Genomic DNA, 9424 nt, shown 5'->3' with positions numbered 1-9424 from the left:
AGTTATTCTCTCACTAGCTAGGGAAATGTTAAAAAAAAATTAGATAGATAAATTAATGCTCACTTTGCTTATAAAAGCAAATAATTTTATAAGTAAAAAGTAAAATTTTAACTTACTAAAAAATGACACTTTGTCGTGTGAATTCTGATTAACCTCCAATTCCCAACAACCGCTGTGTGGCTTATTTTAACTTTCCCTCCCTCCATATTTGTCACTCCCCCGTCCAGCAAGGAGGACCAGGGCTTTCATGCTTCCGAATATGTGCCTTCCTCACTTTAATCCAAGAATACTCCAGAAGTCATTTCAGAATTGCAAATCCATGCTATTATGAAAATCGGAACTACTCCATAGCGTGCAGTATTTGTTTACAGTTCTCTTGTCTTTACTGAAGATGCATAGTCAGTTGGGGGCAGAGTCTTAGCTTAGTTATTTTTTTCTCTGTCTACTGGATTCTTCCTGAATCTGAAATCTGTTTAGAACAGGAGTGGTTTGGTTTATTCCACTACCTTGGTTACAGTGTCCTCAGCTGGGGAGATGCCTTTCTCATGAAAATAGGTTCTCTCCTTTTGCACAGGGACCATGTAAATAGAAACACCAAGTATACATGTAACAAAATGTAAAAAAAAAGAGTTGTGTTTGCTCTTCCAGCCCCAGGCTCCTTGGCGGCCGTGGGTTTCGGTGCAGACATGGCCAAGTTCAAGAACCACACCACATACAACCAGTCCCGAAAATGGCATAGAAATGGTATCAAGAAACCTCAATCCCAAAGATATGAATCTCTCAAAGGGGTGGACCCCAAATTCCTGAGGAACATGCGCTTTGCCAAGAAGCACAACAGGAAGGGTCTGAAGAAGATGCAGGCCAACAACACCAAGGCCATGAGTGCGTGAGCGGAGGCCATCAAGGCCCTCATAAAGCCCAAGGAGGTTCAGAAGGGCGTCCCCAAGGGCAGCAGCCGTAAGCTCAGTTGTCTTGCCTACATGGCCCACCCTAAGCTCGGGAAATGTGCTCCCACCCGTATCGCCAAGGGCCTCAGGCTCTCTCGGCCAAAGGCCAACAAGGCCAAGGTTCAAACCAAGACCCAGACCAAGGCCCAGGCCTCAGCTGCAGCTCCGTCTTCAGTTCTGGCTCCGGCTCAGGCTCCCAAAGGTCTCCAGGCCCCCACAAAAGCTCCGTAGCAGAGGCCTCTGCCAGTATGAGGACAGAACTGACTCCCGGGCTGCTCTCTGTGTGGGGCTGGAGTCCTCCTGTGCTGTGTGTATGAATAAACCTGAGGTGGGAAAAAAAAAAAAAAAAGAGTTGTGTTTGACCGCTTCCCAGGAGTTGTGCATTCAGTTCACCAGTGTAAAAATACAAGTTTATATTTTTACTGGCCTTTTGCTGCTATCCTAACTACACATTAGTTCTTTCCACTCCACATAGAAAATGACACTATTGGCACACTTTAATTAACTCGAGATAATTTCCTCTATTTAGAACTCTAAGAAATTGCGCTCTCTCCAGAGGACCCTAGATAATAAAAAGCAATTTCAATTCTCTAAAGTTGGGCCTTGCAAAGCCAGTTTTAAACAAGGGGTTGAATGACGTCCCTCAATTTCAATTTTATATATGGTGTCAGCATACTTCTGGTGATAAGGGAATTTTTAAAAAATGATCTATATAAATGACATCTTAATTTTTAGATTTTAATAGTTCAGATGTGTACTCTGTTCTCATTTTTAATAGTTGGCTGTGTGACTTGCCTGTCAGAAATAGAATTTTTTTAAAAAAATTGTATTTAAGTGTCAGAGGGTGTGCAAGACAGACAGGGAGACAGAGAGGAGGAGAGAGAGAGAGAGAGAGAGAGAGAGAAAGCCAACCCCATAACAGGGCCTGGTCACACTGCCATTCTTTTCCCTCCAATTCTCTCTCCCATCAGTATCTTGGGCTCATGCACACTCAGAATATTTTTCAACCTATTTTCAAGGGTTGGGACTTGAACCCTGATTAACCAAGTGGGATCTAGCTTCCTCTGTGTGGAGCTTAGCCGCAGTGCTCTGGGGCCAGTCCTGAGACAGAATCCTAATAAAGCCTAACTATGATGGGCAAGATTTTGAAGTTTGCCTTTGGGCCCCCTGGTCACTATTTTATCATCTTTTTCATTGTGATGGTATTCTCCCTAGTTTCCCTGTATATTGTACCCCTAGGATACCTTTTTATACATTTAAAACCCCTTCAGGGTTTGCCCCAGGGCCTAGTGATTATATGAGCTCAATCCCACGTAGCTGACCGTGCTGTTCAAATCCTGAATCCAGCAGCTTGCAAACCATATTGGACGTATGTGCATGCGTGCCCAAAATCTTGGCAGGAGAGACAAATGGAAGACGAGATTACAACGACCTCGTCCCGTTGGGAGGTGCTCTCTCTCTCTGTGTTTCTCTGGTGAGTGCACATACCTTCTGGCAAATTAAAAAAAAAAAACCTTCCCGAGAGCATCTGAAACTCATTTACACGCAAGTGTAAATAGCAGGTAATAGAGTGTTACTCCTCTCTTCTAGACTTTTACGGGACAACAAGTTAGCATAAGTTGACTCTCTGGGCTGGCCATGTGGCTATTCTTTTAGTGGTTACCCAGCCCCAAAGGTCAATAATGCAGAAACACCGTGTAACCTCCTAGTTCTCTAAACCGGCAATCAGATCTACAGAGCTGATCAGATGGGGTCGTTTTTATCCTAGCCACCGTGGTGCGGTGCTAATGCTGGGGCCCTGCAGTGCTGGGCGCCATTTGGTGATCACTGTTCAGATTCCCTGTCAGCCTGAAAACCAGGCTGGGTGTGCATGTGTGGGCGTTCAAGGGTCCTGAGGAGCTGGTGGACTGAAGAAGGGGAATCGTGGTGTGTGGAGATCCTCTGAGAGTGGTGTTTTTTTTTTTCTCTTTTTCTCTCATGTGTGCACATGTGCTTTATAGCATTAAAAAAAATAGATGTAGTTCATTTTGGAGAGAGGACAGAATTCTTCACAGGTACACCTTTACTGCACACCTTATTAGACCATATGAGAAGGCAATAATGTCCCATACATAGATGCGGAGATTGAGAAGTGGATTTAGGTGTCCCCGCCTGATCCGTTCATTATAAACTTCCTTGTTAGCGTTTCACTTCATTGTTCGCATCTGTCGGTAGTAGATCCATTATTTCATCAAGGGTTGCAGAATGGCGTCTCTTCTATCACTTGTTCTCCTTGCAGTGCAATTCCCAAGAGAAAGCATTGCCTTAACTGTTGAATTACCCTGAAATTCAGTCCACATAGGAAAGGCAGGGTAAATGCATGATTCTTTTTCTTTATCAGTTTTTGGAATTTCTAGTCACTTATAAATGTATTTAAGATATTGACAGATATTTTCAGTAAAACCAGCTGGCCATCATGCCCTGAGGAGTGCAACAGGCAAAGGGTGTTCCTACTCAGATGGTATTGTCCCAGTCACTTGGTTTTAGACACGTCCGCAGGCGTGTTGGGTGGAAACAGAGATCCAGGGGGCAGCAGAGACCACCAGTTGCTGGAGCCTGAGCACCTTGGCTTTGATACCTTCAGACATTCCTTACTGCTGACTGCAGTTGCTTGTAGTCCAATTCCAGCTAGCTAGAATTTCAGCTGATCTTAGAGGCCGCATCCCTGTGTTGGCTGTGGTGAGGAGCAGGGCTTTCTCTGGTGTCCTTGTTTACCTAAGTCTCACCTGGGACTTACAGTGGAAACCCAGCAGGCCCTGCCAGGACTTTGTGACAACAGAGAATCCTCCACCAGTTTAAAAACCCGGGAGCATTCTGCATGTTATAAAGTGATCATTTGTCACTTTAAACGGGGTCAGTATGGTATCTTGGGGGCTTTTAGCTAAGCCAGGCGTGGCTTCAGCTCCTGGTTCTGCTAACAGATGCGATGGATTCCCATTTCCTCATCTGTAGAATGTGACTGGTGACCGTTGCCATGTCACAGAGTGGCAAACCCAAGAGATGCTGTGTGTAAGGGCCCAGGTTGGGGCTTGATGCATGGGAGTGCACGTGCACATGTGTGGCAACTGGCCAGGGAGCCCTCCTGTGCCCTGGTGAGACTTGTCCAGCTCCAGGACTGATGGCTGTGCCCCGCTGCTCAACACCCTGTCTCCTCCAGAGAGGCGGAGCTAGGCTGGCTGCATAGCAGGGCTGCCTTCTGGACCTCCCCTGCCCCCGTGCCAGGTGAGCAAAGGAAGACCCTTTGATTAAAGTGACTTCTCCAGGCCACCTGAGGATGTGGCAGAACTGAGATTGGAATTCAGATCTCGGGCATCTCAACCTTGAGCTCTTAATATCTGCATCTAAGTTACTGTTTTTCTAGGTACTTTTTGCCCTCTCTAAGCCCTTCTTAGGTTGTTGGTGTAATACTTGCAAACATTCTCAGAGGATCATGGATGAAATGAGTGTGTATGTAAACATGTGTATGTAAATTCCAACAAGTATACCCATCCTGGGCTTAGTCATACTCTGTCTCTTGCCAGTCCGAGGGTCTGCGAGACAAGGCTCCATGATGACTTGTATATTTAGCTAGTTACTAATTCATCAAGTATGTATTGAACATCCATTATGTGCCAAGTACCAGGTCGCAGGAAAGAGGTTAGAGATAAGGGGAGTAGAGACATAGGCAAGAAAGATACAGTCCCTGGATACAAGGCATTCCAATTCAAATGAGCGAGGTGGAGGAGAAATGGCACTGAGAAGCCACCGACAATCAGTTTGGTGTGGTGCACGGGATGGCCTTTATTTTGGGAGCCTTTTTGGAGAACCCATACTTGAACTTAATCTAGAAAGACAAGTCATGGTTATGCAAGAAGAGAGAAGAGAAACTGTGTGGAGGTGTCAGAAGGCATGGTGGACAGGGCTAGCGGGTGATATAGTGGGTAAGGTGCTGGATTCCCACATGGCTGACCACAGTTTGACTGGCCTGGCAGCTTGAAAATCCCAAGAGGAGAGTGGAGGAGAAGGGATTGCAGCATGGCCATCTACCCGGGGTGATTTCTCACTTTCCCTCTCTCTGCACATGTGCATGCATGTGCCCTATGGAAAAAAAAAAGGCAAGGTGGGTTTGGGGGAGCTCCCTGTGACTCGTTCTGGATGGAGGAAGCATGGCAGGTGGGATTGTGATGGTGAGGGGACTGGGATTTACTGGTCATGGTGCTGTGCCAAAGAGTTGGGAAGAGTTGGGACATCTTTTTTTTTTTTTTAGACAACGATTTTTGCTAACGGGTTTGTATGCTTGCCAGAGAGACAGAGATAGAAAGTAAGAAATCACCCTCCAGGGGGATGGCCACACTGCAATCCCTTCTCCTCCAGTCTCCTCTCAGGATTCTGGGCACACATGCACATGTGCCCAGCCATGAGTTTTAAGTTGCCGGGTCTGGGGCTTGAACCATGGTTGACTATGTGGCAGTCCAGTGATGTAACCATTATGCCATCTGCTAGTCCTGGGACAACTTTTAGGTAAGGTGAGGGGCACTGGAGTACTTAAAATTCATAGGATCTGACTTCAGATTGGAGGAATTTGGGAAATCTGAAAGGCTGTCGCTATGATTCAGACTAGAAAGGGTAAAACATTGTCATTAAGTCATGGCTGTGGGAAGGGAGAGGAAGAAATTGACTTAAGGGACATTTAGAAGGAAGGAGGGACAGGTCATGTGTTCCAACAGTAACTCTGGGAAGGATCCACACCAATGTTTTGGAATCAACCTCAAGGAGTTGTTATGATGTACTGAAGTTATCTTCTGGCTATTACAGGTGCAGCTCGGGCCTTCCTCTAAAGTTCCCTGTAAATTGGAAGTCTTATAAGAATCTATTAACATTTTCTGGGACCAGCAGTTGGCGTAATGGCTATGTCGCTGGACTCCCATGTAGTTGATCGTGATTCAAGTCCCAGACCCAGTGGCTAAACTCAAGCCAGGCACATGTGCGTGCATGCCCAAGATCCCGAGGGGAGAATGGAGGAGAAGGGATTGCGGCACGGCCATCCCCCCTGGGTTTGGGGATAATTTCTTGCTTTCTATCTCTTTGTCTCTCTGTCCTGGCGAGCGCACGTGCCCTATAGCAAAACCCTCTCAAAAAAAAAAAAAAAAAGAAGGAAAAGAATCTATTAACATTTTCAAATTCCTTTGCCTTTCCTATGAAAGCCTGGTGGAGAATTCAGTGTTCCTCTTGTCCCAGGATTGTGCGGAGCTGAGGATGGGGCACATGGCTGTTTCCAGGAGCGGCCTCTAGCCCATCTGCAAGGGATGAGTGACAATAGGGCTGTGGCACCTTCTCCCATCTGGTTTCACTCCTGGGGTACTCAATCTATAAATGTCGCCCCTGCTACCTGCTGTGGGAATTTCTTTTCTTTTACTGTTAGTGTTCAAAATTGAAAGAATTATAACCCCCGATTGATGACACACTCGTGACTTGTCCACACGTGACATAGTTTAATTTCTTTAACTTATTACTAAATGTAAAGAACTCTTACATAATCTCCACCCCACCCAAGGACTAAGACGGCACTTGCTCTCTCTCTGTGGTCCTTGCCCACCCACCTCCCACTCTTCAGGATGGAAGGGACCACCCTTTTGATCTTTGGTCTTTTTTCATATGTTTTAGCTCATATGTTTGTAGGTATAGGTTTTCTTTTTCACGTTCAGAATTTCCCCACTAAAGAGGGAAAAGGAAAACCCTGAACTTGTAGAACAATAGATGTGTACTCCTTGAACATAGACTCTAGAAGCTTCTTATACATGAAAGGTCTTCAAAAGTTTACAGAAAATGCATATCATGAAAAAACTATGTATTGGTTTCAAATGTTTTTTACACCAAAATAAACTTGTATTTTAATTCCTTTTTCCTAAACACATTTTTAAATACTTATTTCTTCTATGAGTGTGATAGAGACAGAGTGAAAAAGTAACAGAGAGGTTCTTGATGCCACGATTCACCCCCCCCATCCCAGCCTTAACCAGCCCCGGGAACATTCATGTGTTAGAAGTATGCAGGGAGGGCTGTGGGCCTGAACCTGGACTCTTTCTGTATAAGTCAGCCTCACAGTGTTGTGTTTTACCATCGTGTCCCCATCTAGCCTCTAATTCAATTATTCTACAAACCTTTTGAAGGTCCTTTCCAGCTGAGACTGTGGGACAGGGCAGAGCGTCAAGACTCCTTGATGTCACGTGCCACAAGGACTCATCCCTTAGCTTGGTTGGTGATGTAGAACCTTGGTGTGTGGCCTGGGCCAATTAGGTTTTTCTCTTTTGGGAATTTGGACTGAAACACAAAGCAGTCATTTGCTAGTTAGTAGTGGGAGCTATATTTGAATGTTGCAAGACGGAGTTGGGGCTGGGGAGTCTGCGATGGGCCATGGGGATGTCCATATTGCGCAAGAGCAGACACGAGGAGTGGCCCGAGCAGGCCAGTAGACAGCAGGATTGAGTTAGGTGGTTGACCAGAGCTGAGGCTTGCAAAAGGGGGGCTGGAGAGGAAGGACCCAGAGTCCCCATACTGAGGCTGCTGGAGCTGTGTGCAGCTTCTGATTTCAGGGGCCCTGGCTCTGGTCCTGGAGTGTCTGTTCTCAGGTACAAGCCTGTTAATCCAACCTCCTACCTACCCCATACCTGACCTGCACCTGTCCAAGCTGAATGTCACTGCGATAAAGCACATAGTTAGGCTACAATAGGTTAAAAATAGGCTCACAAAGTCTTTTTCTTTTTTTGAAGAGAGACTTCGGTTATGGGGTAAGTTCACTCACTGGAGACAGAGACAGACAGACAGAAAGCTAGAAATCACCCCTGGGAGGATGACCACGCCACAATCCTTCCTCCTCTAGTGTTCTCTAGGGATTTGGGGCACGCTTGCACATGCACCCAGAGAGAGTCTGCAGCTGCCGGTCTGGGATTTGAACCATGGTCAACCATGTGGGAGTCCAGTGATATAACCATTACACCATCTGCTGGTCCCCTCCTTTTATCTTTATTTATTTATTTTAAAGAATTATTTTATTTAACTTTCTTTTTCTTTATTTCTTTCTTCTTTTAGTTTGACCAGAGAGGGGCAGAGTGAGACAGAGAGAGAGAGGGAAAGTGAGAAAACAAGTTGCCGGATCCAGGACTCAAACCACAGTCAGCCATGTGGGAGTCCAGTGCCCTTAACCACCATACCACCTGCTCTCTCCCCCTTTTATTTTTTAAGAGAGATTTTTGCTACAGGGAGCATGCACTCACCAGAGAGATACAGAGAGACAGAGATACAGAAAACGGGAATTCACCCCCAGGGGGGATGGCCACATCCCAATCCCTTCTCTTTCATTCTCCTCTAGGGGTTTTGGGTACTCATGCACACGTGCCTGGTGTGAGTTTTAAGCTACTGGGTCTCATACTTGAACCGCGGTTGACTATATGGGAGTCCAGCAATGTAACCATTACACCATCTGGTGGTCCTAAGGCCCACAAATTCTTTGATATTCCTCACTTAGGAGGTAGAGGCCAATTCCATCCCTTTGAAAGTGGGCTGGACATAGCAATTTGCTTCTTGTGAAGAGAATAGATCAGCAGGGACAGTGTGCAACTTCAGAGAAGAGATCGCAAAGGGTAGCTTCCTCTTTGGGTTTTGGATCACTCTCCCAGGAGGAAGTCAGCTGACATGTGGAGACACCCAAGGAGCCCAGGTAATGTCAACAGCCATGCAAGTGAGCCATCTATTTTTTTTTTAAGCCTTATTTTTTCTTTTTTATCTTTTTTTGGAGAGGATTTTGCTATAGGGCGCGTGCGCTTGCCAGAAAGACAGAGAGAGATAGAGAGACAGAAAGTGAGAAATAACCCCCCAGGGGGATGGCCACGCCACAGTCCCTTCTCCTCCATTCTCCTCTCGGGATCTTGGACACGCATGTACACACGCCTTGCGTGAGTTTAAGCTGCCGGGTCCGGGACTCGAACTGCAGTTGACTACATGGGAGTCCAGTGACATAGCCATTACACTAACTGCTGGTCCCAGTCTTATTTTTTCTTCCATAATTGAGAGAGAGAGAGAGAGAGAGAAAGAGAGAGAGATACCCCCCACAGGATCCCCATGCCATGGTCCACCACCAGTGTCAGCCAGCCCGAGATCAGATGGTGTGTGACTTTCTGTAACTTCTTCTACTTTGCATGCTGTTTTCACAGTTCTTCTATGTCATAGCATTTAACAGTATGTCACTCCTTTTTGTGGCTGAACACTGTTCCATCATAGGCATATACCACATTTTTTTATAAACCATGTTTTGTTTATCTATTCATCTGTTAATAGGCATTTCCCTTCTTCTTTTTTTTTGGAGAGGTTTTTGCTATAGGGTGCATGTGCTCGCCAGAAAGACAGAGAGAGACAGAGAGACAGAAAGTGAGAAATCACCCCCCAGGGTGGATGGCCATGCC

At 45.9% G+C, this 9424-nt stretch overlaps 1 pseudogene; it reads left to right on the top strand.

Annotated features, from left to right (window-relative positions):
* Nucleotides 1–647: 647 nt before the first annotated feature.
* Nucleotides 648–1178, top strand: LOC102481733 (60S ribosomal protein L29 pseudogene; annotated as a pseudogene).
* The last annotated feature ends 8246 nt before the right edge of the window (nucleotides 1179–9424 follow it).

This window comes from Tupaia chinensis, unplaced genomic scaffold (assembly GCF_000334495.1).
Source record: "Tupaia chinensis unplaced genomic scaffold, TupChi_1.0 Scaffold150175_1, whole genome shotgun sequence".
NCBI lineage: Eukaryota > Metazoa > Chordata > Mammalia > Scandentia > Tupaiidae > Tupaia > Tupaia belangeri.
Note: the sequence above shows the minus strand (reverse complement) of the source record. Positions and strands in the feature narration are given on the sequence as shown.